Source organism: Rhinoderma darwinii (assembly GCF_050947455.1).
Source record: "Rhinoderma darwinii isolate aRhiDar2 chromosome 5 unlocalized genomic scaffold, aRhiDar2.hap1 SUPER_5_unloc_45, whole genome shotgun sequence".
NCBI classification, from domain to species: Eukaryota; Metazoa; Chordata; class Amphibia; order Anura; family Rhinodermatidae; genus Rhinoderma; species Rhinoderma darwinii.
In genome coordinates this window covers 355,476-382,407 of record NW_027461804.1, presented here as the reverse complement: position 1 = coordinate 382,407, position 26,932 = coordinate 355,476, and the positions used below count along the sequence as shown (strand labels likewise).

General features: G+C 47.8%; 18 non-coding genes across 18 annotated transcripts; all 18 read right to left on the bottom strand.

Annotated features, from left to right (window-relative positions):
* Window positions 1-1,138: 1,138 nt before the first annotated feature.
* Window positions 1,139-1,329, bottom strand: LOC142694059 (U2 spliceosomal RNA). The gene has a single exon (XR_012862335.1). It is a non-coding gene; the product is annotated as a U2 spliceosomal RNA (small nuclear RNA).
* A 1,289-nt stretch (window positions 1,330-2,618) lies between these two features.
* On the bottom strand, window positions 2,619-2,809 carry LOC142694058 (U2 spliceosomal RNA). The gene has a single exon (XR_012862334.1). It is a non-coding gene; the product is annotated as a U2 spliceosomal RNA (small nuclear RNA).
* Window positions 2,810-4,081: 1,272 nt separating this feature from the next.
* On the bottom strand, window positions 4,082-4,272 carry LOC142694057 (U2 spliceosomal RNA). Its single transcript, XR_012862333.1, has one exon. It is a non-coding gene; the product is annotated as a U2 spliceosomal RNA (small nuclear RNA).
* Window positions 4,273-5,552: 1,280 nt separating this feature from the next.
* LOC142694056 (U2 spliceosomal RNA) lies at window positions 5,553-5,743 on the bottom strand. The gene has a single exon (XR_012862332.1). It is a non-coding gene; the product is annotated as a U2 spliceosomal RNA (small nuclear RNA).
* Window positions 5,744-7,031: 1,288 nt separating this feature from the next.
* On the bottom strand, window positions 7,032-7,222 carry LOC142694054 (U2 spliceosomal RNA). The gene has a single exon (XR_012862330.1). It is a non-coding gene; the product is annotated as a U2 spliceosomal RNA (small nuclear RNA).
* A 1,288-nt stretch (window positions 7,223-8,510) lies between these two features.
* Window positions 8,511-8,701, bottom strand: LOC142694052 (U2 spliceosomal RNA). The gene has a single exon (XR_012862329.1). It is a non-coding gene; the product is annotated as a U2 spliceosomal RNA (small nuclear RNA).
* A 1,260-nt stretch (window positions 8,702-9,961) lies between these two features.
* LOC142694051 (U2 spliceosomal RNA) lies at window positions 9,962-10,152 on the bottom strand. The gene has a single exon (XR_012862328.1). It is a non-coding gene; the product is annotated as a U2 spliceosomal RNA (small nuclear RNA).
* A 1,284-nt stretch (window positions 10,153-11,436) lies between these two features.
* On the bottom strand, window positions 11,437-11,627 carry LOC142694050 (U2 spliceosomal RNA). The gene has a single exon (XR_012862327.1). It is a non-coding gene; the product is annotated as a U2 spliceosomal RNA (small nuclear RNA).
* Window positions 11,628-12,927: 1,300 nt separating this feature from the next.
* Window positions 12,928-13,118, bottom strand: LOC142694049 (U2 spliceosomal RNA). Its single transcript, XR_012862326.1, has one exon. It is a non-coding gene; the product is annotated as a U2 spliceosomal RNA (small nuclear RNA).
* A 1,288-nt stretch (window positions 13,119-14,406) lies between these two features.
* LOC142693829 (U2 spliceosomal RNA) lies at window positions 14,407-14,597 on the bottom strand. The gene has a single exon (XR_012862130.1). It is a non-coding gene; the product is annotated as a U2 spliceosomal RNA (small nuclear RNA).
* A 1,290-nt stretch (window positions 14,598-15,887) lies between these two features.
* Window positions 15,888-16,078, bottom strand: LOC142694048 (U2 spliceosomal RNA). Its single transcript, XR_012862325.1, has one exon. It is a non-coding gene; the product is annotated as a U2 spliceosomal RNA (small nuclear RNA).
* A 1,292-nt stretch (window positions 16,079-17,370) lies between these two features.
* Window positions 17,371-17,561, bottom strand: LOC142694047 (U2 spliceosomal RNA). Its single transcript, XR_012862324.1, has one exon. It is a non-coding gene; the product is annotated as a U2 spliceosomal RNA (small nuclear RNA).
* Window positions 17,562-18,853: 1,292 nt separating this feature from the next.
* LOC142694046 (U2 spliceosomal RNA) lies at window positions 18,854-19,044 on the bottom strand. Its single transcript, XR_012862323.1, has one exon. It is a non-coding gene; the product is annotated as a U2 spliceosomal RNA (small nuclear RNA).
* Window positions 19,045-20,328: 1,284 nt separating this feature from the next.
* LOC142694045 (U2 spliceosomal RNA) lies at window positions 20,329-20,519 on the bottom strand. The gene has a single exon (XR_012862322.1). It is a non-coding gene; the product is annotated as a U2 spliceosomal RNA (small nuclear RNA).
* Window positions 20,520-21,803: 1,284 nt separating this feature from the next.
* On the bottom strand, window positions 21,804-21,994 carry LOC142694044 (U2 spliceosomal RNA). The gene has a single exon (XR_012862321.1). It is a non-coding gene; the product is annotated as a U2 spliceosomal RNA (small nuclear RNA).
* Window positions 21,995-23,279: 1,285 nt separating this feature from the next.
* On the bottom strand, window positions 23,280-23,470 carry LOC142694041 (U2 spliceosomal RNA). Its single transcript, XR_012862319.1, has one exon. It is a non-coding gene; the product is annotated as a U2 spliceosomal RNA (small nuclear RNA).
* A 1,296-nt stretch (window positions 23,471-24,766) lies between these two features.
* LOC142694040 (U2 spliceosomal RNA) lies at window positions 24,767-24,957 on the bottom strand. The gene has a single exon (XR_012862318.1). It is a non-coding gene; the product is annotated as a U2 spliceosomal RNA (small nuclear RNA).
* A 1,284-nt stretch (window positions 24,958-26,241) lies between these two features.
* LOC142694039 (U2 spliceosomal RNA) lies at window positions 26,242-26,432 on the bottom strand. The gene has a single exon (XR_012862317.1). It is a non-coding gene; the product is annotated as a U2 spliceosomal RNA (small nuclear RNA).
* Between the last annotated feature and the right edge of the window lie 500 nt (window positions 26,433-26,932).

Below are 26,932 nucleotides of genomic sequence, written 5' to 3'. Positions count from 1 at the left end.
CCAGACAGGATTTGCTTCTTTTGCTTGCACCACAATGCAGTGCTGAAAGAGGAGGAATCTACATAAAAACGCCTTCCTGGCAACGCCCAAATGCCCTGCTGCCATGCAGATAAACACTGGCAGCGGCAGCAAGTGCATGCCCACAGCCACCCCTTGTTCCTTCACACCTTGTATCAGCTGTAATCCAGTCCAGTCCAGTGCTGCCTGCTGAGCAGCACTGACCAACACTGCCTGGGCCCAGGCTTTTATCTCTGAGGCCCCATTATGATGTCAGAAAGCTGGCTCTGGAATCCTGAGGGCTCCACTATGACACGTGCAAAGTTCCGTCTGAACTTTATATAAGACGGTGAGGCTCAGTCAGTCACTCAGTGTTGCCTGAGAGGGCAACACTGCAACAGCCGGCCGCCAGGCTGTCTTTTTTTTGCACAGCTAGTTGCCTCCAGGAGGCCACAAGAGGGAGACAAGGGACTGCAAAATGGAAAATAGGCATCCACCAACTTTACAGACAACTTCTCCTTGCTCCTACAACCTCCATCCTTGCACAGTTTGTTATTCTTCTAGGTAACATAGTAACAAATCCAAATTGCTGCTCTCTTTGTAGGCAAGCAAGGCTTTGTTGCAACTGCAATTCTTACTTCTTCTTGAAATGTAGGGACGACAGTACATTCCATCACATCCATCTAGTGTACACAGGTAGGTCCATTGTGGCGGGCAGGCGAGCGGGCGGGCTGCTTTATTGGCTGTTTGCTGTTCCCCTACTCCACTCCACTATTTGACTGTTGTGCTGCATCAATCAATCAATCAATCAATCAATCAATCAATCAATCAATCAATCAATCAGTGGCTGGCTCAGGTGCAGCTCTTTAACTTACCTAAAAGGGAGGGCGGAGAGAAGACAAGGAAGGTGAATGAGGTGTTCCAATGTGAAATGCCGGAAACACAGAAACACAGACGACACACAACAAGAGGTGGCAATCTATTCATTAATTGCATTTAATCAATGAGCTCATTATCACTCATGCATTGTCCAACAGGTGTTGAAATAATGGGATTAAAAGGGGAGATCCCTTCAGAAAGACAGAAACAATAGCAAAGACAAAAAACACTTTTGGAATCTGCTTTTAGTCAACACATAAGGAAAGGGTGCACCGGTCCTGGAAATACTGCAATACCAGGTCAATGCGTGGAGTGGACAGAGCAAGCTCTATTTCCATCTCCCTGTTCTAAAAATCCATTTAATATATGGTCCCCAGATAGGGGACGTATCAGATATTAAACTGATAAGAACAGATACTACACTTGATCTTAGCCAAAAGGCCGAGAAGCGATAACCCGAACGGGCCGCGCGTTGCCCGAGCCTGCCCGATACTGCTGTTCAGCCCTTGCAGCGATTCAGCCTACTTCTAGGCAATTCCATGGGGCCCTGCAGGCTCACACACTCACAGCTACACGGGAGGTGAATAAAGGCCGGAGAGGAAGCCAGACAGGATTTGCTTCTTTTGCTTGCACCACAATGCAGTGCTGAAAGAGGAGGAATCTACATAAAAACGCCTTCCTGGCAACGCCCAAATGCCCTGCTGCCATGCAGATAAACACTGGCAGCGGCAGCAAGTGCATGCCCACAGCCACCCCTTGTTCCTTCACACCTTGTATCAGCTGTAATCCAGTCCAGTCCAGTGCTGCCTGCTGAGCAGCACTGACCAACACTGCCTGGGCCCAGGCTTTTATCTCTGAGGCCCCATTATGATGTCAGAAAGCTGGCTCTGGAATCCTGAGGGCTCCACTATGACACGTGCAAAGTTCCGTCTGAACTTTATATAAGACGGTGAGGCTCAGTCAGTCACTCAGTGTTGCCTGAGAGGGCAACACTGCAACAGCCGGCCGCCAGGCTGTCTTTTTTTTGCACAGCTAGTTGCCTCCAGGAGGCCACAAGAGGGAGACAAGGGACTGCAAAATGGAAAATAGGCATCCACCAACTTTACAGACAACTTCTCCTTGCTCCTACAACCTCCATCCTTGCACAGTTTGTTATTCTTCTAGGTAACATAGTAACAAATCCAAATTGCTGCTCTCTTTGTAGGCAAGCAAGGCTTTGTTGCAACTGCAATTCTTACTTCTTCTTGAAATGTAGGGACGACAGTACATTCCATCACATCCATCTAGTGTACACAGGTAGGTCCATTGTGGCGGGCAGGCGAGCGGGCGGGCTGCTTTATTGGCTGTTTGCTGTTCCCCTACTCCACTCCACTATTTGACTGTTGTGCTGCATCAATCAATCAATCAATCAATCAATCAATCAATCAATCAATCAATCAGTGGCTGGCTCAGGTGCAGCTCTTTAACTTACCTAAAAGGGAGGGCGGAGAGAAGACAAGGAAGGTGAATGAGGTGTTCCAATGTGAAATGCCGGAAACACAGAAACACAGACGACACACAACAAGAGGTGGCAATCTATTCATTAATTGCATTTAATCAATGAGCTCATTATCACTCATGCATTGTCCAACAGGTGTTGAAATAATGGAATGGGATTAAAAGGGGAGATCCCTTCAGAAAGACAGAAACAATAGCAAAGACAAAAAACACTTTTGGAATCTGCTTTTAGTCAACACATAAGGAAAGGGTGCACCGGTCCTGGAAATACTGCAATACCAGGTCAATGCGTGGAGTGGACAGAGCAAGCTCTATTTCCATCTCCCTGTTCTAAAAATCCATTTAATATATGGTCCCCAGATAGGGGACGTATCAGATATTAAACTGATAAGAACAGATACTACACTTGATCTTAGCCAAAAGGCCGAGAAGCGATAACCCGAACGGGCCGCGCGTTGCCCGAGCCTGCCCGATACTGCTGTTCAGCCCTTGCAGCGATTCAGCCTACTTCTAGGCAATTCCATGGGGCCCTGCAGGCTCACACACTCACAGCTACACGGGAGGTGAATAAAGGCCGGAGAGGAAGCCAGACAGGATTTGCTTCTTTTGCTTGCACCACAATGCAGTGCTGAAAGAGGAGGAATCTACATAAAAACGCCTTCCTGGCAACGCCCAAATGCCCTGCTGCCATGCAGATAAACACTGGCAGCGGCAGCAAGTGCATGCCCACAGCCACCCCTTGTTCCTTCACACCTTGTATCAGCTGTAATCCAGTCCAGTCCAGTGCTGCCTGCTGAGCAGCACTGACCAACACTGCCTGGGCCCAGGCTTTTATCTCTGAGGCCCCATTATGATGTCAGAAAGCTGGCTCTGGAATCCTGAGGGCTCCACTATGACACGTGCAAAGTTCCGTCTGAACTTTATATAAGACGGTGAGGCTCAGTCAGTCACTCAGTGTTGCCTGAGAGGGCAACACTGCAACAGCCGGCCGCCAGGCTGTCTTTTTTTTGCACAGCTAGTTGCCTCCAGGAGGCCACAAGAGGGAGACAAGGGACTGCAAAATGGAAAATAGGCATCCACCAACTTTACAGACAACTTCTCCTTGCTCCTACAACCTCCATCCTTGCACAGTTTGTTATTCTTCTAGGTAACATAGTAACAAATCCAAATTGCTGCTCTCTTTGTAGGCAAGCAAGGCTTTGTTGCAACTGCAATTCTTACTTCTTCTTGAAATGTAGGGACGACAGTACATTCCATCACATCCATCTAGTGTACACAGGTAGGTCCATTGTGGCGGGCAGGCGAGCGGGCGGGCTGCTTTATTGGCTGTTTGCTGTTCCCCTACTCCACTCCACTATTTGACTGTTGTGCTGCATCAATCAATCAATCAATCAATCAATCAATCAATCAGTGGCTGGCTCAGGTGCAGCTCTTTAACTTACCTAAAAGGGAGGGCGGAGAGAAGACAAGGAAGGTGAATGAGGTGTTCCAATGTGAAATGCCGGAAACACAGAAACACAGACGACACACAACAAGAGGTGGCAATCTATTCATTAATTGCATTTAATCAATGAGCTCATTATCACTCATGCATTGTCCAACAGGTGTTGAAATAATGGGATTAAAAGGGGAGATCCCTTCAGAAAGACAGAAACAATAGCAAAGACAAAAAACACTTTTGGAATCTGCTTTTAGTCAACACATAAGGAAAGGGTGCACCGGTCCTGGAAATACTGCAATACCAGGTCAATGCGTGGAGTGGACAGAGCAAGCTCTATTTCCATCTCCCTGTTCTAAAAATCCATTTAATATATGGTCCCCAGATAGGGGACGTATCAGATATTAAACTGATAAGAACAGATACTACACTTGATCTTAGCCAAAAGGCCGAGAAGCGATAACCCGAACGGGCCGCGCGTTGCCCGAGCCTGCCCGATACTGCTGTTCAGCCCTTGCAGCGATTCAGCCTACTTCTAGGCAATTCCATGGGGCCCTGCAGGCTCACACACTCACAGCTACACGGGAGGTGAATAAAGGCCGGAGAGGAAGCCAGACAGGATTTGCTTCTTTTGCTTGCACCACAATGCAGTGCTGAAAGAGGAGGAATCTACATAAAAACGCCTTCCTGGCAACGCCCAAATGCCCTGCTGCCATGCAGATAAACACTGGCAGCGGCAGCAAGTGCATGCCCACAGCCACCCCTTGTTCCTTCACACCTTGTATCAGCTGTAATCCAGTCCAGTCCAGTGCTGCCTGCTGAGCAGCACTGACCAACACTGCCTGGGCCCAGGCTTTTATCTCTGAGGCCCCATTATGATGTCAGAAAGCTGGCTCTGGAATCCTGAGGGCTCCACTATGACACGTGCAAAGTTCCGTCTGAACTTTATATAAGACGGTGAGGCTCAGTCAGTCACTCAGTGTTGCCTGAGAGGGCAACACTGCAACAGCCGGCCGCCAGGCTGTCTTTTTTTTGCACAGCTAGTTGCCTCCAGGAGGCCACAAGAGGGAGACAAGGGACTGCAAAATGGAAAATAGGCATCCACCAACTTTACAGACAACTTCTCCTTGCTCCTACAACCTCCATCCTTGCACAGTTTGTTATTCTTCTAGGTAACATAGTAACAAATCCAAATTGCTGCTCTCTTTGTAGGCAAGCAAGGCTTTGTTGCAACTGCAATTCTTACTTCTTCTTGAAATGTAGGGACGACAGTACATTCCATCACATCCATCTAGTGTACACAGGTAGGTCCATTGTGGCGGGCAGGCGAGCGGGCGGGCTGCTTTATTGGCTGTTTGCTGTTCCCCTACTCCACTCCACTATTTGACTGTTGTGCTGCATCAATCAATCAATCAATCAATCAATCAATCAATCAATCAATCAGTGGCTGGCTCAGGTGCAGCTCTTTAACTTACCTAAAAGGGAGGGAGGAGAGAAGACAAGGAAGGTGAATGAGGTGTTCCAATGTGAAATGCCGGAAACACAGAAACACAGACGACACACAACAAGAGGTGGCAATCTATTCATTAATTGCATTTAATCAATGAGCTCATTATCACTCATGCATTGTCCAACAGGTGTTGAAATAATGGGATTAAAAGGGGAGATCCCTTCAGAAAGACAGAAACAATAGCAAAGACAAAAAACACTTTTGGAATCTGCTTTTAGTCAACACATAAGGAAAGGGTGCACCGGTCCTGGAAATACTGCAATACCAGGTCAATGCGTGGAGTGGACAGAGCAAGCTCTATTTCCATCTCCCTGTTCTAAAAATCCATTTAATATATGGTCCCCAGATAGGGGACGTATCAGATATTAAACTGATAAGAACAGATACTACACTTGATCTTAGCCAAAAGGCCGAGAAGCGATAACCCGAACGGGCCGCGCGTTGCCCGAGCCTGCCCGATACTGCTGTTCAGCCCTTGCAGCGATTCAGCCTACTTCTAGGCAATTCCATGGGGCCCTGCAGGCTCACACACTCACAGCTACACGGGAGGTGAATAAAGGCCGGAGAGGAAGCCAGACAGGACTTGCTTCTTTTGCTTGCACCACAATGCAGTGCTGAAAGAGGAGGAATCTACATAAAAACGCCTTCCTGGCAACGCCCAAATGCCCTGCTGCCATGCAGATAAACACTGGCAGCGGCAGCAAGTGCATGCCCACAGCCACCCCTTGTTCCTTCACACCTTGTATCAGCTGTAATCCAGTCCAGTCCAGTGCTGCCTGCTGAGCAGCACTGACCAACACTGCCTGGGCCCAGGCTTTTATCTCTGAGGCCCCATTATGATGTCAGAAAGCTGGCTCTGGAATCCTGAGGGCTCCACTATGACACGTGCAAAGTTCCGTCTGAACTTTATATAAGACGGTGAGGCTCAGTCAGTCACTCAGTGTTGCCTGAGAGGGCAACACTGCAACAGCCGGCCGCCAGGCTGTCTTTTTTTTGCACAGCTAGTTGCCTCCAGGAGGCCACAAGAGGGAGACAAGGGACTGCAAAATGGAAAATAGGCATCCACCAACTTTACAGACAACTTCTCCTTGCTCCTACAACCTCCATCCTTGCACAGTTTGTTATTCTTCTAGGTAACATAGTAACAAATCCAAATTGCTGCTCTCTTTGTAGGCAAGCAAGGCTTTGTTGCAACTGCAATTCTTACTTCTTCTTGAAATGTAGGGACGACAGTACATTCCATCACATCCATCTAGTGTACACAGGTAGGTCCATTGTGGCGGGCAGGCGAGCGGGCGGGCTGCTTTATTGGCTGTTTGCTGTTCCCCTACTCCACTCCACTATTTGACTGTTGTGCTGCATCAATCAATCAATCAATCAATCAATCAATCAATCAATCAATCAATCAATCAGTGGCTGGCTCAGGTGCAGCTCTTTAACTTACCTAAAAGGGAGGGCGGAGAGAAGACAAGGAAGGTGAATGAGGTGTTCCAATGTGAAATGCCGGAAACACAGAAACACAGACGACACACAACAAGAGGTGGCAATCTATTCATTAATTGCATTTAATCAATGAGCTCATTATCACTCATGCATTGTCCAACAGGTGTTGAAATAATGGGATTAAAAGGGGAGATCCCTTCAGAAAGACAGAAACAATAGCAAAGACAAAAAACACTTTTGGAATCTGCTTTTAGTCAACACATAAGGAAAGGGTGCACCGGTCCTGGAAATACTGCAATACCAGGTCAATGCGTGGAGTGGACAGAGCAAGCTCTATTTCCATCTCCCTGTTCTAAAAATCCATTTAATATATGGTCCCCAGATAGGGGACGTATCAGATATTAAACTGATAAGAACAGATACTACACTTGATCTTAGCCAAAAGGCCGAGAAGCGATAACCCGAACGGGCCGCGCGTTGCCAGAGCCTGCCCGATACTGCTGTTCAGCCCTTGCAGCGATTCAGCCTACTTCTAGGCAATTCCATGGGGCCCTGCAGGCTCACACACTCACAGCTACACGGGAGGTGAATAAAGGCCGGAGAGGAAGCCAGACAGGATTTGCTTCTTTTGCTTGCACCACAATGCAGTGCTGAAAGAGGAGGAATCTACATAAAAACGCCTTCCTGGCAACGCCCAAATGCCCTGCTGCCATGCAGATAAACACTGGCAGCGGCAGCAAGTGCATGCCCACAGCCACCCCTTGTTCCTTCACACCTTGTATCAGCTGTAATCCAGTCCAGTCCAGTGCTGCCTGCTGAGCAGCACTGACCAACACTGCCTGGGCCCAGGCTTTTATCTCTGAGGCCCCATTATGATGTCAGAAAGCTGGCTCTGGAATCCTGAGGGCTCCACTATGACACGTGCAAAGTTCCGTCTGAACTTTATATAAGACGGTGAGGCTCAGTCAGTCACTCAGTGTTGCCTGAGAGGGCAACACTGCAACAGCCGGCCGCCAGGCTGTCTTTTTTTTGCACAGCTAGTTGCCTCCAGGAGGCCACAAGAGGGAGACAAGGGACTGCAAAATGGAAAATAGGCATCCACCAACTTTACAGACAACTTCTCCTTGCTCCTACAACCTCCATCCTTGCACAGTTTGTTATTCTTCTAGGTAACATAGTAACAAATCCAAATTGCTGCTCTCTTTGTAGGCAAGCAAGGCTTTGTTGCAACTGCAATTCTTACTTCTTCTTGAAATGTAGGGACGACAGTACATTCCATCACATCCATCTAGTGTACACAGGTAGGTCCATTGTGGCGGGCAGGCGAGCGGGCGGGCTGCTTTATTGGCTGTTTGCTGTTCCCCTACTCCACTCCACTATTTGACTGTTGTGCTGCATCAATCAATCAATCAATCAATCAATCAATCAATCAATCAATCAATCAATCAGTGGCTGGCTCAGGTGCAGCTCTTTAACTTACCTAAAAGGGAGGGCGGAGAGAAGACAAGGAAGGTGAATGAGGTGTTCCAATGTGAAATGCCGGAAACACAGAAACACAGACGACACACAACAAGAGGTGGCAATCTATTCATTAATTGCATTTAATCAATGAGCTCATTATCACTCATGCATTGTCCAACAGGTGTTGAAATAATGGGATTAAAAGGGGAGATCCCTTCAGAAAGACAGAAACAATAGCAAAGACAAAAAACACTTTTGGAATCTGCTTTTAGTCAACACATAAGGAAAGGGTGCACCGGTCCTGGAAATACTGCAATACCAGGTCAATGCGTGGAGTGGACAGAGCAAGCTCTATTTCCATCTCCCTGTTCTAAAAATCCATTTAATATATGGTCCCCAGATAGGGGACGTATCAGATATTAAACTGATAAGAACAGATACTACACTTGATCTTAGCCAAAAGGCCGAGAAGCGATAACCCGAACGGGCCGCGCGTTGCCCGAGCCTGCCCGATACTGCTGTTCAGCCCTTGCAGCGATTCAGCCTACTTCTAGGCAATTCCATGGGGCCCTGCAGGCTCACACACTCAGAATAAAGGCCGGAGAGGAAGCCAGACAGGATTTGCTTCTTTTGCTTGCACCACAATGCAGTGCTGAAAGAGGAGGAATCTACATAAAAACGCCTTCCTGGCAACGCCCAAATGCCCTGCTGCCATGCAGATAAACACTGGCAGCGGCAGCAAGTGCATGCCCACAGCCACCCCTTGTTCCTTCACACCTTGTATCAGCTGTAATCCAGTCCAGTCCAGTGCTGCCTGCTGAGCAGCACTGACCAACACTGCCTGGGCCCAGGCTTTTATCTCTGAGGCCCCATTATGATGTCAGAAAGCTGGCTCTGGAATCCTGAGGGCTCCACTATGACACGTGCAAAGTTCCGTCTGAACTTTATATAAGACGGTGAGGCTCAGTCAGTCACTCAGTGTTGCCTGAGAGGGCAACACTGCAACAGCCGGCCGCCAGGCTGTCTTTTTTTTGCACAGCTAGTTGCCTCCAGGAGGCCACAAGAGGGAGACAAGGGACTGCAAAATGGAAAATAGGCATCCACCAACTTTACAGACAACTTCTCCTTGCTCCTACAACCTCCATCCTTGCACAGTTTGTTATTCTTCTAGGTAACATAGTAACAAATCCAAATTGCTGCTCTCTTTGTAGGCAAGCAAGGCTTTGTTGCAACTGCAATTCTTACTTCTTCTTGAAATGTAGGGACGACAGTACATTCCATCACATCCATCTAGTGTACACAGGTAGGTCCATTGTGGCGGGCAGGCGAGCGGGCGGGCTGCTTTATTGGCTGTTTGCTGTTCCCCTACTCCACTCCACTATTTGACTGTTGTGCTGCATCAATCAATCAATCAATCAATCAATCAATCAATCAATCAGTGGCTGGCTCAGGTGCAGCTCTTTAACTTACCTAAAAGGGAGGGCGGAGAGAAGACAAGGAAGGTGAATGAGGTGTTCCAATGTGAAATGCCGGAAACACAGAAACACAGACGACACACAACAAGAGGTGGCAATCTATTCATTAATTGCATTTAATCAATGAGCTCATTATCACTCATGCATTGTCCAACAGGTGTTGAAATAATGGGATTAAAAGGGGAGATCCCTTCAGAAAGACAGAAACAATAGCAAAGACAAAAAACACTTTTGGAATCTGCTTTTAGTCAACACATAAGGAAAGGGTGCACCGGTCCTGGAAATACTGCAATACCAGGTCAATGCGTGGAGTGGACAGAGCAAGCTCTATTTCCATCTCCCTGTTCTAAAAATCCATTTAATATATGGTCCCCAGATAGGGGACGTATCAGATATTAAACTGATAAGAACAGATACTACACTTGATCTTAGCCAAAAGGCCGAGAAGCGATAACCCGAACGGGCCGCGCGTTGCCCGAGCCTGCCCGATACTGCTGTTCAGCCCTTGCAGCGATTCAGCCTACTTCTAGGCAATTCCATGGGGCCCTGCAGGCTCACACACTCACAGCTACACGGGAGGTGAATAAAGGCCGGAGAGGAAGCCAGACAGGATTTGCTTCTTTTGCTTGCACCACAATGCAGTGCTGAAAGAGGAGGAATCTACATAAAAACGCCTTCCTGGCAACGCCCAAATGCCCTGCTGCCATGCAGATAAACACTGGCAGCGGCAGCAAGTGCATGCCCACAGCCACCCCTTGTTCCTTCACACCTTGTATCAGCTGTAATCCAGTCCAGTCCAGTGCTGCCTGCTGAGCAGCACTGACCAACACTGCCTGGGCCCAGGCTTTTATCTCTGAGGCCCCATTATGATGTCAGAAAGCTGGCTCTGGAATCCTGAGGGCTCCACTATGACACGTGCAAAGTTCCGTCTGAACTTTATATAAGACGGTGAGGCTCAGTCAGTCACTCAGTGTTGCCTGAGAGGGCAACACTGCAACAGCCGGCCGCCAGGCTGTCTTTTTTTTGCACAGCTAGTTGCCTCCAGGAGGCCACAAGAGGGAGACAAGGGACTGCAAAATGGAAAATAGGCATCCACCAACTTTACAGACAACTTCTCCTTGCTCCTACAACCTCCATCCTTGCACAGTTTGTTATTCTTCTAGGTAACATAGTAACAAATCCAAATTGCTGCTCTCTTTGTAGGCAAGCAAGGCTTTGTTGCAACTGCAATTCTTACTTCTTCTTGAAATGTAGGGACGACAGTACATTCCATCACATCCATCTAGTGTACACAGGTAGGTCCATTGTGGCGGGCAGGCGAGCGGGCGGGCTGCTTTATTGGCTGTTTGCTGTTCCCCTACTCCACTCCACTATTTGACTGTTGTGCTGCATCAATCAATCAATCAATCAATCAATCAATCAATCAATCAATCAATCAGTGGCTGGCTCAGGTGCAGCTCTTTAACTTACCTAAAAGGGAGGGCGGAGAGAAGACAAGGAAGGTGAATGAGGTGTTCCAATGTGAAATGCCGGAAACACAGAAACACAGACGACACACAACAAGAGGTGGCAATCTATTCATTAATTGCATTTAATCAATGAGCTCATTATCACTCATGCATTGTCCAACAGGTGTTGAAATAATGGGATTAAAAGGGGAGATCCCTTCAGAAAGACAGAAACAATAGCAAAGACAAAAAACACTTTTGGAATCTGCTTTTAGTCAACACATAAGGAAAGGGTGCACCGGTCCTGGAAATACTGCAATACCAGGTCAATGCGTGGAGTGGACAGAGCAAGCTCTATTTCCATCTCCCTGTTCTAAAAATCCATTTAATATATGGTCCCCAGATAGGGGACGTATCAGATATTAAACTGATAAGAACAGATACTACACTTGATCTTAGCCAAAAGGCCGAGAAGCGATAACCCGAACGGGCCGCGCGTTGCCCGAGCCTGCCCGATACTGCTGTTCAGCCCTTGCAGCGATTCAGCCTACTTCTAGGCAATTCCATGGGGCCCTGCAGGCTCACACACTCACAGCTACACGGGAGGTGAATAAAGGCCGGAGAGGAAGCCAGACAGGATTTGCTTCTTTTGCTTGCACCACAATGCAGTGCTGAAAGAGGAGGAATCTACATAAAAACGCCTTCCTGGCAACGCCCAAATGCCCTGCTGCCATGCAGATAAACACTGGCAGCGGCAGCAAGTGCATGCCCACAGCCACCCCTTGTTCCTTCACACCTTGTATCAGCTGTAATCCAGTCCAGTCCAGTGCTGCCTGCTGAGCAGCACTGACCAACACTGCCTGGGCCCAGGCTTTTATCTCTGAGGCCCCATTATGATGTCAGAAAGCTGGCTCTGGAATCCTGAGGGCTCCACTATGACACGTGCAAAGTTCCGTCTGAACTTTATATAAGACGGTGAGGCTCAGTCAGTCACTCAGTGTTGCCTGAGAGGGCAACACTGCAACAGCCGGCCGCCAGGCTGTCTTTTTTTTGCACAGCTAGTTGCCTCCAGGAGGCCACAAGAGGGAGACAAGGGACTGCAAAATGGAAAATAGGCATCCACCAACTTTACAGACAACTTCTCCTTGCTCCTACAACCTCCATCCTTGCACAGTTTGTTATTCTTCTAGGTAACATAGTAACAAATCCAAATTGCTGCTCTCTTTGTAGGCAAGCAAGGCTTTGTTGCAACTGCAATTCTTACTTCTTCTTGAAATGTAGGGACGACAGTACATTCCATCACATCCATCTAGTGTACACAGGTAGGTCCATTGTGGCGGGCAGGCGAGCGGGCGGGCTGCTTTATTGGCTGTTTGCTGTTCCCCTACTCCACTCCACTATTTGACTGTTGTGCTGCATCAATCAATCAATCAATCAATCAATCAATCAATCAATCAATCAATCAATCAATCAATCAATCAGTGGCTGGCTCAGGTGCAGCTATTTAACTTACCTAAAAGGGAGGGCGGAGAGAAGACAAGGAAGGTGAATGAGGTGTTCCAATGTGAAATGCCGGAAACACAGAAACACAGACGACACACAACAAGAGGTGGCAATCTATTCATTAATTGCATTTAATCAATGAGCTCATTATCACTCATGCATTGTCCAACAGGTGTTGAAATAATGGGATTAAAAGGGGAGATCCCTTCAGAAAGACAGAAACAATAGCAAAGACAAAAAACACTTTTGGAATCTGCTTTTAGTCAACACATAAGGAAAGGGTGCACCGGTCCTGGAAATACTGCAATACCAGGTCAATGCGTGGAGTGGACAGAGCAAGCTCTATTTCCATCTCCCTGTTCTAAAAATCCATTTAATATATGGTCCCCAGATAGGGGACGTATCAGATATTAAACTGATAAGAACAGATACTACACTTGATCTTAGCCAAAAGGCCGAGAAGCGATAACCCGAACGGGCCGCGCGTTGCCCGAGCCTGCCCGATACTGCTGTTCAGCCCTTGCAGCGATTCAGCCTACTTCTAGGCAATTCCATGGGGCCCTGCAGGCTCACACACTCACAGCTACACGGGAGGTGAATAAAGGCCGGAGAGGAAGCCAGACAGGATTTGCTTCTTTTGCTTGCACCACAATGCAGTGCTGAAAGAGGAGGAATCTACATAAAAACGCCTTCCTGGCAACGCCCAAATGCCCTGCTGCCATGCAGATAAACACTGGCAGCGGCAGCAAGTGCATGCCCACAGCCACCCCTTGTTCCTTCACACCTTGTATCAGCTGTAATCCAGTCCAGTCCAGTGCTGCCTGCTGAGCAGCACTGACCAACACTGCCTGGGCCCAGGCTTTTATCTCTGAGGCCCCATTATGATGTCAGAAAGCTGGCTCTGGAATCCTGAGGGCTCCACTATGACACGTGCAAAGTTCCGTCTGAACTTTATATAAGACGGTGAGGCTCAGTCAGTCACTCAGTGTTGCCTGAGAGGGCAACACTGCAACAGCCGGCCGCCAGGCTGTCTTTTTTTTGCACAGCTAGTTGCCTCCAGGAGGCCACAAGAGGGAGACAAGGGACTGCAAAATGGAAAATAGGCATCCACCAACTTTACAGACAACTTCTCCTTGCTCCTACAACCTCCATCCTTGCACAGTTTGTTATTCTTCTAGGTAACATAGTAACAAATCCAAATTGCTGCTCTCTTTGTAGGCAAGCAAGGCTTTGTTGCAACTGCAATTCTTACTTCTTCTTGAAATGTAGGGACGACAGTACATTCCATCACATCCATCTAGTGTACACAGGTAGGTCCATTGTGGCGGGCAGGCGAGCGGGCGGGCTGCTTTATTGGCTGTTTGCTGTTCCCCTACTCCACTCCACTATTTGACTGTTGTGCTGCATCAATCAATCAATCAATCAATCAATCAATCAATCAATCAATCAATCAATCAGTGGCTGGCTCAGGTGCAGCTCTTTAACTTACCTAAAAGGGAGGGCGGAGAGAAGACAAGGAAGGTGAATGAGGTGTTCCAATGTGAAATGCCGGAAACACAGAAACACAGACGACACACAACAAGAGGTGGCAATCTATTCATTAATTGCATTTAATCAATGAGCTCATTATCACTCATGCATTGTCCAACAGGTGTTGAAATAATGGGATTAAAAGGGGAGATCCCTTCAGAAAGACAGAAACAATAGCAAAGACAAAAAACACTTTTGGAATCTGCTTTTAGTCAACACATAAGGAAAGGGTGCACCGGTCCTGGAAATACTGCAATACCAGGTCAATGCGTGGAGTGGACAGAGCAAGCTCTATTTCCATCTCTCTGTTCTAAAAATCCATTTAATATATGGTCCCCAGATAGGGGACGTATCAGATATTAAACTGATAAGAACAGATACTACACTTGATCTTAGCCAAAAGGCCGAGAAGCGATAACCCGAACGGGCCGCGCGTTGCCCGAGCCTGCCCGATACTGCTGTTCAGCCCTTGCAGCGATTCAGCCTACTTCTAGGCAATTCCATGGGGCCCTGCAGGCTCACACACTCACAGCTACACGGGAGGTGAATAAAGGCCGGAGAGGAAGCCAGACAGGATTTGCTTCTTTTGCTTGCACCACAATGCAGTGCTGAAAGAGGAGGAATCTACATAAAAACGCCTTCCTGGCAACGCCCAAATGCCCTGCTGCCATGCAGATAAACACTGGCAGCGGCAGCAAGTGCATGCCCACAGCCACCCCTTGTTCCTTCACACCTTGTATCAGCTGTAATCCAGTCCAGTCCAGTGCTGCCTGCTGAGCAGCACTGACCAACACTGCCTGGGCCCAGGCTTTTATCTCTGAGGCCCCATTATGATGTCAGAAAGCTGGCTCTGGAATCCTGAGGGCTCCACTATGACACGTGCAAAGTTCCGTCTGAACTTTATATAAGACGGTGAGGCTCAGTCAGTCACTCAGTGTTGCCTGAGAGGGCAACACTGCAACAGCCGGCCGCCAGGCTGTCTTTTTTTTGCACAGCTAGTTGCCTCCAGGAGGCCACAAGAGGGAGACAAGGGACTGCAAAATGGAAAATAGGCATCCACCAACTTTACAGACAACTTCTCCTTGCTCCTACAACCTCCATCCTTGCACAGTTTGTTATTCTTCTAGGTAACATAGTAACAAATCCAAATTGCTGCTCTCTTTGTAGGCAAGCAAGGCTTTGTTGCAACTGCAATTCTTACTTCTTCTTGAAATGTAGGGACGACAGTACATTCCATCACATCCATCTAGTGTACACAGGTAGGTCCATTGTGGCGGGCAGGCGAGCGGGCGGGCTGCTTTATTGGCTGTTTGCTGTTCCCCTACTCCACTCCACTATTTGACTGTTGTGCTGTCAATCAATCAATCAATCAATCAATCAATCAATCAATCAATCAATCAATCAATCAGTGGCTGGCTCAGGTGCAGCTCTTTAACTTACCTAAAAGGGAGGGCGGAGAGAAGACAAGGAAGGTGAATGAGGTGTTCCAATGTGAAATGCCGGAAACACAGAAACACAGACGACACACAACAAGAGGTGGCAATCTATTCATTAATTGCATTTAATCAATGAGCTCATTATCACTCATGCATTGTCCAACAGGTGTTGAAATAATGGGATTAAAAGGGGAGATCCCTTCAGAAAGACAGAAACAATAGCAAAGACAAAAAACACTTTTGGAATCTGCTTTTAGTCAACACATAAGGAAAGGGTGCACCGGTCCTGGAAATACTGCAATACCAGGTCAATGCGTGGAGTGGACAGAGCAAGCTCTATTTCCATCTCCCTGTTCTAAAAATCCATTTAATATATGGTCCCCAGATAGGGGACGTATCAGATATTAAACTGATAAGAACAGATACTACACTTGATCTTAGCCAAAAGGCCGAGAAGCGATAACCCGAACGGGCCGCGCGTTGCCCGAGCCTGCCCGATACTGCTGTTCAGCCCTTGCAGCGATTCAGCCTACTTCTAGGCAATTCCATGGGGCCCTGCAGGCTCACACACTCACAGCTACACGGGAGGTGAATAAAGGCCGGAGAGGAAGCCAGACAGGATTTGCTTCTTTTGCTTGCACCACAATGCAGTGCTGAAAGAGGAGGAATCTACATAAAAACGCCTTCCTGGCAACGCCCAAATGCCCTGCTGCCATGCAGATAAACACTGGCAGCGGCAGCAAGTGCATGCCCACAGCCACCCCTTGTTCCTTCACACCTTGTATCAGCTGTAATCCAGTCCAGTCCAGTGCTGCCTGCTGAGCAGCACTGACCAACACTGCCTGGGCCCAGGCTTTTATCTCTGAGGCCCCATTATGATGTCAGAAAGCTGGCTCTGGAATCCTGAGGGCTCCACTATGACACGTGCAAAGTTCCGTCTGAACTTTATATAAGACGGTGAGGCTCAGTCAGTCACTCAGTGTTGCCTGAGAGGGCAACACTGCAACAGCCGGCCGCCAGGCTGTCTTTTTTTTGCACAGCTAGTTGCCTCCAGGAGGCCACAAGAGGGAGACAAGGGACTGCAAAATGGAAAATAGGCATCCACCAACTTTACAGACAACTTCTCCTTGCTCCTACAACCTCCATCCTTGCACAGTTTGTTATTCTTCTAGGTAACATAGTAACAAATCCAAATTGCTGCTCTCTTTGTAGGCAAGCAAGGCTTTGTTGCAACTGCAATTCTTACTTCTTCTTGAAATGTAGGGACGACAGTACATTCCATCACATCCATCTAGTGTATACAGGTAGGTCCATTGTGGCGGGCAGGCGAGCGGGCGGGCTGCTTTATTGGCTGTTTGCTGTTCCCCTACTCCACTCCACTATTTGACTGTTGTGCTGCATCAATCAATCAATCAATCAATCAATCAATCAATCAATCAATCAATCAATCAATCAGTGGCTGGCTCAGGTGCAGCTCTTTAACTTACCTAAAAGGGAGGGCGGAGAGAAGACAAGGAAGGTGAATGAGGTGTTCCAATGTGAAATGCCGGAAACACAGAAACACAGACGACACACAACAAGAGGTGGCAATCTATTCATTAATTGCATTTAATCAATGAGCTCATTATCACTCATGCATTGTCCAACAGGTGTTGAAATAATGGGATTAAAAGGGGAGATCCCTTCAGAAAGACAGAAACAATAGCAAAGACAAAAAACACTTTTGGAATCTGCTTTTAGTCAACACATAAGGAAAGGGTGCACCGGTCCTGGAAATACTGCAATACCAGGTCAATGCGTGGAGTGGACAGAGCAAGCTCTATTTCCATCTCCCTGTTCTAAAAATCCATTTAATATATGGTCCCCAGATAGGGGACGTATCAGATATTAAACTGATAAGAACAGATACTACACTTGATCTTAGCCAAAAGGCCGAGAAGCGATAACCCGAACGGGCCGCGCGTTGCCCGAGCCTGCCCGATACTGCTGTTCAGCCCTTGCAGCGATTCAGCCTACTTCTAGGCAATTCCATGGGGCCCTGCAGGCTCACACACTCACAGCTACACGGGAGGTGAATAAAGGCCGGAGAGGAAGCCAGACAGGATTTGCTTCTTTTGCTTGCACCACAATGCAGTGCTGAAAGAGGAGGAATCTACATAAAAACGCCTTCCTGGCAACGCCCAAATGCCCTGCTGCCATGCAGATAAACACTGGCAGCGGCAGCAAGTGCATGCCCACAGCCACCCCTTGTTCCTTCACACCTTGTATCAGCTGTAATCCAGTCCAGTCCAGTGCTGCCTGCTGAGCAGCACTGACCAACACTGCCTGGGCCCAGGCTTTTATCTCTGAGGCCCCATTATGATGTCAGAAAGCTGGCTCTGGAATCCTGAGGGCTCCACTATGACACGTGCAAAGTTCCGTCTGAACTTTATATAAGACGGTGAGGCTCAGTCAGTCACTCAGTGTTGCCTGAGAGGGCAACACTGCAACAGCCGGCCGCCAGGCTGTCTTTTTTTTGCACAGCTAGTTGCCTCCAGGAGGCCACAAGAGGGAGACAAGGGACTGCAAAATGGAAAATAGGCATCCACCAACTTTACAGACAACTTCTCCTTGCTCCTACAACCTCCATCCTTGCACAGTTTGTTATTCTTCTAGGTAACATAGTAACAAATCCAAATTGCTGCTCTCTTTGTAGGCAAGCAAGGCTTTGTTGCAACTGCAATTCTTACTTCTTCTTGAAATGTAGGGACGACAGTACATTCCATCACATCCATCTAGTGTACACAGGTAGGTCCATTGTGGCGGGCAGGCGAGCGGGCGGGCTGCTTTATTGGCTGTTTGCTGTTCCCCTACTCCACTCCACTATTTGACTGTTGTGCTGCATCAATCAATCAATCAATCAATCAATCAATCAATCAATCAATCAATCAATCAATCAGTGGCTGGCTCAGGTGCAGCTCTTTAACTTACCTAAAAGGGAGGGCGGAGAGAAGACAAGGAAGGTGAATGAGGTGTTCCAATGTGAAATGCCGGAAACACAGAAACACAGACGACACACAACAAGAGGTGGCAATCTATTCATTAATTGCATTTAATCAATGAGCTCATTATCACTCATGCATTGTCCAACAGGTGTTGAAATAATGGGATTAAAAGGGGAGATCCCTTCAGAAAGACAGAAACAATAGCAAAGACAAAAAACACTTTTGGAATCTGCTTTTAGTCAACACATAAGGAAAGGGTGCACCGGTCCTGGAAATACTGCAATACCAGGTCAATGCGTGGAGTGGACAGAGCAAGCTCTATTTCCATCTCCCTGTTCTAAAAATCCATTTAATATATGGTCCCCAGATAGGGGACGTATCAGATATTAAACTGATAAGAACAGATACTACACTTGATCTTAGCCAAAAGGCCGAGAAGCGATAACCCGAACGGGCCGCGCGTTGCCCGAGCCTGCCCGATACTGCTGTTCAGCCCTTGCAGCGATTCAGCCTACTTCTAGGCAATTCCATGGGGCCCTGCAGGCTCACACACTCACAGCTACACGGGAGGTGAATAAAGGCCGGAGAGGAAGCCAGACAGGATTTGCTTCTTTTGCTTGCACCACAATGCAGTGCTGAAAGAGGAGGAATCTACATAAAAACGCCTTCCTGGCAACGCCCAAATGCCCTGCTGCCATGCAGATAAACACTGGCAGCGGCAGCAAGTGCATGCCCACAGCCACCCCTTGTTCCTTCACACCTTGTATCAGCTGTAATCCAGTCCAGTCCAGTGCTGCCTGCTGAGCAGCACTGACCAACACTGCCTGGGCCCAGGCTTTTATCTCTGAGGCCCCATTATGATGTCAGAAAGCTGGCTCTGGAATCCTGAGGGCTCCACTATGACACGTGCAAAGTTCCGTCTGAACTTTATATAAGACGGTGAGGCTCAGTCAGTCACTCAGTGTTGCCTGAGAGGGCAACACTGCAACAGCCGGCCGCCAGGCTGTCTTTTTTTTGCACAGCTAGTTGCCTCCAGGAGGCCACAAGAGGGAGACAAGGGACTGCAAAATGGAAAATAGGCATCCACCAACTTTACAGACAACTTCTCCTTGCTCCTACAACCTCCATCCTTGCACAGTTTGTTATTCTTCTAGGTAACATAGTAACAAATCCAAATTGCTGCTCTCTTTGTAGGCAAGCAAGGCTTTGTTGCAACTGCAATTCTTACTTCTTCTTGAAATGTAGGGACGACAGTACATTCCATCACATCCATCTAGTGTACACAGGTAGGTCCATTGTGGCGGGCAGGCGAGCGGGCGGGCTGCTTTATTGGCTGTTTGCTGTTCCCCTACTCCACTCCACTATTTGACTGTTGTGCTGCATCAATCAATCAATCAATCAATCAATCAATCAATCAATCAATCAATCAGTGGCTGGCTCAGGTGCAGCTCTTTAACTTACCTAAAAGGGAGGGCGGAGAGAAGACAAGGAAGGTGAATGAGGTGTTCCAATGTGAAATGCCGGAAACACAGAAACACAGACGACACACAACAAGAGGTGGCAATCTATTCATTAATTGCATTTAATCAATGAGCTCATTATCACTCATGCATTGTCCAACAGGTGTTGAAATAATGGGATTAAAAGGGGAGATCCCTTCAGAAAGACAGAAACAATAGCAAAGACAAAAAACACTTTTGGAATCTGCTTTTAGTCAACACATAAGGAAAGGGTGCACCGGTCCTGGAAATACTGCAATACCAGGTCAATGCGTGGAGTGGACAGAGCAAGCTCTATTTCCATCTCCCTGTTCTAAAAATCCATTTAATATATGGTCCCCAGATAGGGGACGTATCAGATATTAAACTGATAAGAACAGATACTACACTTGATCTTAGCCAAAAGGCCGAGAAGCGATAACCCGAACGGGCCGCGCGTTGCCCGAGCCTGCCCGATACTGCTGTTCAGCCCTTGCAGCGATTCAGCCTACTTCTAGGCAATTCCATGGGGCCCTGCAGGCTCACACACTCACAGCTACACGGGAGGTGAATAAAGGCCGGAGAGGAAGCCAGACAGGATTTGCTTCTTTTGCTTGCACCACAATGCAGTGCTGAAAGAGGAGGAATCTACATAAAAACGCCTTCCTGGCAACGCCCAAATGCCCTGCTGCCATGCAGATAAACACTGGCAGCGGCAGCAAGTGCATGCCCACAGCCACCCCTTGTTCCTTCACACCTTGTATCAGCTGTAATCCAGTCCAGTCCAGTGCTGCCTGCTGAGCAGCACTGACCAACACTGCCTGGGCCCAGGCTTTTATCTCTGAGGCCCCATTATGATGTCAGAAAGCTGGCTCTGGAATCCTGAGGGCTCCACTATGACACGTGCAAAGTTCCGTCTGAACTTTATATAAGACGGTGAGGCTCAGTCAGTCACTCAGTGTTGCCTGAGAGGGCAACACTGCAACAGCCGGCCGCCAGGCTGTCTTTTTTTTGCACAGCTAGTTGCCTCCAGGAGGCCACAAGAGGGAGACAAGGGACTGCAAAATGGAAAATAGGCATCCACCAACTTTACAGACAACTTCTCCTTGCTCCTACAACCTCCATCCTTGCACAGTTTGTTATTCTTCTAGGTAACATAGTAACAAATCCAAATTGCTGCTCTCTTTGTAGGCAAGCAAGGCTTTGTTGCAACTGCAATTCTTACTTCTTCTTGAAATGTAGGGACGACAGTACATTCCATCACATCCATCTAGTGTACACAGGTAGGTCCATTGTGGCGGGCAGGCGAGCGGGCGGGCTGCTTTATTGGCTGTTTGCTGTTCCCCTACTCCACTCCACTATTTGACTGTTGTGCTGCATCAATCAATCAATCAATCAATCAATCAATCAATCAATCAATCAATCAGTGGCTGGCTCAGGTGCAGCTCTTTAACTTACCTAAAAGGGAGGGCGGAGAGAAGACAAGGAAGGTGAATGAGGTGTTCCAATGTGAAATGCCGGAAACACAGAAACACAGACGACACACAACAAGAGGTGGCAATCTATTCATTAATTGCATTTAATCAATGAGCTCATTATCACTCATGCATTGTCCAACAGGTGTTGAAATAATGGGATTAAAAGGGGAGATCCCTTCAGAAAGACAGAAACAATAGCAAAGACAAAAAACACTTTTGGAATCTGCTTTTAGTCAACACATAAGGAAAGGGTGCACCGGTCCTGGAAATACTGCAATACCAGGTCAATGCGTGGAGTGGACAGAGCAAGCTCTATTTCCATCTCCCTGTTCTAAAAATCCATTTAATATATGGTCCCCAGATAGGGGACGTATCAGATATTAAACTGATAAGAACAGATACTACACTTGATCTTAGCCAAAAGGCCGAGAAGCGATAACCCGAACGGGCCGCGCGTTGCCCGAGCCTGCCCGATACTGCTGTTCAGCCCTTGCAGCGATTCAGCCTACTTCTAGGCAATTCCATGGGGCCCTGCAGGCTCACACACTCACAGCTACACGGGAGGTGAATAAAGGCCGGAGAGGAAGCCAGACAGGATTTGCTTCTTTTGCTTGCACCACAATGCAGTGCTGAAAGAGGAGGAATCTACATAAAAACGCCTTCCTGGCAACGCCCAAATGCCCTGCTGCCATGCAGATAAACACTGGCAGCGGCAGCAAGTGCATGCCCACAGCCACCCCTTGTTCCTTCACACCTTGTATCAGCTGTAATCCAGTCCAGTCCAGTGCTGCCTGCTGAGCAGCACTGACCAACACTGCCTGGGCCCAGGCTTTTATCTCTGAGGCCCCATTATGATGTCAGAAAGCTGGCTCTGGAATCCTGAGGGCTCCACTATGACACGTGCAAAGTTCCGTCTGAACTTTATATAAGACGGTGAGGCTCAGTCAGTCACTCAGTGTTGCCTGAGAGGGCAACACTGCAACAGCCGGCCGCCAGGCTGTCTTTTTTTTGCACAGCTAGTTGCCTCCAGGAGGCCACAAGAGGGAGACAAGGGACTGCAAAATGGAAAATAGGCATCCACCAACTTTACAGACAACTTCTCCTTGCTCCTACAACCTCCATCCTTGCACAGTTTGTTATTCTTCTAGGTAACATAGTAACAAATCCAAATTGCTGCTCTCTTTGTAGGCAAGCAAGGCTTTGTTGCAACTGCAATTCTTACTTCTTCTTGAAATGTAGGGACGACAGTACATTCCATCACATCCATCTAGTGTACACAGGTAGGTCCATTGTGGCGGGCAGGCGAGCGGGCGGGCTGCTTTATTGGCTGTTTGCTGTTCCCCTACTCCACTCCACTATTTGACTGTTGTGCTGCAATCAATCAATCAATCAATCAATCAATCAATCAATCAATCAATCAATCAGTGGCTGGCTCAGGTGCAGCTCTTTAACTTACCTAAAAGGGAGGGCGGAGAGAAGACAAGGAAGGTGAATGAGGTGTTCCAATGTGAAATGCCGGAAACACAGAAACACAGACGACACACAACAAGAGGTGGCAATCTATTCATTAATTGCATTTAATCAATGAGCTCATTATCACTCATGCATTGTCCAACAGGTGTTGAAATAATGGGATTAAAAGGGGAGATCCCTTCAGAAAGACAGAAACAATAGCAAAGACAAAAAACACTTTTGGAATCTGCTTTTAGTCAACACATAAGGAAAGGGTGCACCGGTCCTGGAAATACTGCAATACCAGGTCAATGCGTGGAGTGGACAGAGCAAGCTCTATTTCCATCTCCCTGTTCTAAAAATCCATTTAATATATGGTCCCCAGATAGGGGACGTATCAGATATTAAACTGATAAGAACAGATACTACACTTGATCTTAGCCAAAAGGCCGAGAAGCGATAACCCGAACGGGCCGCGCGTTGCCCGAGCCTGCCCGATACTGCTGTTCAGCCCTTGCAGCGATTCAGCCTACTTCTAGGCAATTCCATGGGGCCCTGCAGGCTCACACACTCACAGCTACACGGGAGGTGAATAAAGGCCGGAGAGGAAGCCAGACAGGATTTGCTTCTTTTGCTTGCACCACAATGCAGTGCTGAAAGAGGAGGAATCTACATAAAAACGCCTTCCTGGCAACGCCCAAATGCCCTGCTGCCATGCAGATAAACACTGGCAGTGGCAGCAAGTGCATGCCCACAGCCACCCCTTGTTCCTTCACACCTTGTATCAGCTGTAATCCAGTCCAGTCCAGTGCTGCCTGCTGAGCAGCACTGACCAACACTGCCTGGGCCCAGGCTTTTATCTCTGAGGCCCCATTATGATGTCAGAAAGCTGGCTCTGGAATCCTGAGGGCTCCACTATGACACGTGCAAAGTTCCGTCTGAACTTTATATAAGACGGTGAGGCTCAGTCAGTCACTCAGTGTTGCCTGAGAGGGCAACACTGCAACAGCCGGCCGCCAGGCTGTCTTTTTTTTGCACAGCTAGTTGCCTCCAGGAGGCCACAAGAGGGAGACAAGGGACTGCAAAATGGAAAATAGGCATCCACCAACTTTACAGACAACTTCTCCTTGCTCCTACAACCTCCATCCTTGCACAGTTTGTTATTCTTCTAGGTAACATAGTAACAAATCCAAATTGCTGCTCTCTTTGTAGGCAAGCAAGGCTTTGTTGCAACTGCAATTCTTACTTCTTCTTGAAATGTAGGGACGACAGTACATTCCATCACATCCATCTAGTGTATACAGGTAGGTCCATTGTGGCGGGCAGGCGAGCGGGCGGGCTGCTTTATTGGCTGTTTGCTGTTCCCCTACTCCACTCCACTATTTGACTGTTGTGCTGCATCAATCAATCAATCAATCAATCAATCAATCAATCAATCAATCAATCAATCAATCAATCAGTGGCTGGCTCAGGTGCAGCTCTTTAACTTACCTAAAAGGGAGGGCGGAGAGAAGACAAGGAAGGTGAATGAGGTGTTCCAATGTGAAATGCCGGAAACACAGAAACACAGACGACACACAACAAGAGGTGGCAATCTATTCATTAATTGCATTTAATCAATGAGCTCATTATCACTCATGCATTGTCCAACAGGTGTTGAAATAATGGGATTAAAAGGGGAGATCCCTTCAGAAAGACAGAAACAATAGCAAAGACAAAAAACACTTTTGGAATCTGCTTTTAGTCAACACATAAGGAAAGGGTGCACCGGTCCTGGAAATACTGCAATACCAGGTCAATGCGTGGAGTGGACAGAGCAAGCTCTATTTCCATCTCCCTGTTCTAAAAATCCATTTAATATATGGTCCCCAGATAGGGGACGTATCAGATATTAAACTGATAAGAACAGATACTACACTTGATCTTAGCCAAAAGGCCGAGAAGCGATAACCCGAACGGGCCGCGCGTTGCCCGAGCCTGCCCGATACTGCTGTTCAGCCCTTGCAGCGATTCAGCCTACTTCTAGGCAATTCCATGGGGCCCTGCAGGCTCACACACTCACAGCTACACGGGAGGTGAATAAAGGCCGGAGAGGAAGCCAGACAGGATTTGCTTCTTTTGCTTGCACCACAATGCAGTGCTGAAAGAGGAGGAATCTACATAAAAACGCCTTCCTGGCAACGCCCAAATGCCCTGCTGCCATGCAGATAAACACTGGCAGCGGCAGCAAGTGCATGCCCACAGCCACCCCTTGTTCCTTCACACCTTGTATCAGCTGTAATCCAGTCCAGTCCAGTGCTGCCTGCTGAGCAGCACTGACCAACACTGCCTGGGCCCAGGCTTTTATCTCTGAGGCCCCATTATGATGTCAGAAAGCTGGCTCTGGAATCCTGAGGGCTCCACTATGACACGTGCAAAGTTCCGTCTGAACTTTATATAAGACGGTGAGGCTCAGTCAGTCACTCAGTGTTGCCTGAGAGGGCAAAACTGCAACAGCCGGCCGCCAGGCTGTCTTTTTTTTGCACAGCTAGTTGCCTCCAGGAGGCCACAAGAGGGAGACAAGGGACTGCAAAATGGAAAATAGGCATCCACCAACTTTACAGACAACTTCTCCTTGCTCCTACAACCTCCATCCTTGCACAGTTTGTTATTCTTCTAGGTAACATAGTAACAAATCCAAATTGCTGCTCTCTTTGTAGGCAAGCAAGGCTTTGTTGCAACTGCAATTCTTACTTCTTCTTGAAATGTAGGGACGACAGTACATTCCATCACATCCATCTAGTGTACACAGGTAGGTCCATTGTGGCGGGCAGGCGAGCGGGCGGGCTGCTTTATTGGCTGTTTGCTGTTCCCCTACTCCACTCCACTATTTGACTGTTGTGCTGCATCAATCAATCAATCAATCAATCAATCAATCAATCAATCAATCAATCAGTGGCTGGCTCAGGTGCAGCTCTTTAACTTACCTAAAAGGGAGGGCGGAGAGAAGACAAGGAAGGTGAATGAGGTGTTCCAATGTGAAATGCCGGAAACACAGAAACACAGACGACACACAACAAGAGGTGGCAATCTATTCATTAATTGCATTTAATCAATGAGCTCATTATCACTCATGCATTGTCCAACAGGTGTTGAAATAATGGGATTAAAAGGGGAGATCCCTTCAGAAAGACAGAAACAATAGCAAAGACAAAAAACACTTTTGGAATCTGCTTTTAGTCAACACATAAGGAAAGGGTGCACCGGTCCTGGAAATACTGCAATACCAGGTCAATGCGTGGAGTGGACAGAGCAAGCTCTATTTCCATCTCCCTGTTCTAAAAATCCATTTAATATATGGTCCCCAGATAGGGGACGTATCAGATATTAAACTGATAAGAACAGATACTACACTTGATCTTAGCCAAAAGGCCGAGAAGCGATAACCCGAACGGGCCGCGCGTTGCCCGAGCCTGCCCGATACTGCTGTTCAGCCCTTGCAGCGATTCAGCCTACTTCTAGGCAATTCCATGGGGCCCTGCAGGCTCACACACTCACAGCTACACGGGAGGTGAATAAAGGCCGGAGAGGAAGCCAGACAGGATTTGCTTCTTTTGCTTGCACCACAATGCAGTGCTGAAAGAGGAGGAATCTACATAAAAACGCCTTCCTGGCAACGCCCAAATGCCCTGCTGCCATGCAGATAAACACTGGCAGCGGCAGCAAGTGCATGCCCACAGCCACCCCTTGTTCCTTCACACCTTGTATCAGCTGTAATCCAGTCCAGTCCAGTGCTGCCTGCTGAGCAGCACTGACCAACACTGCCTGGGCCCAGGCTTTTATCTCTGAGGCCCCATTATGATGTCAGAAAGCTGGCTCTGGAATCCTGAGGGCTCCACTATGACACGTGCAAAGTTCCGTCTGAACTTTATATAAGACGGTGA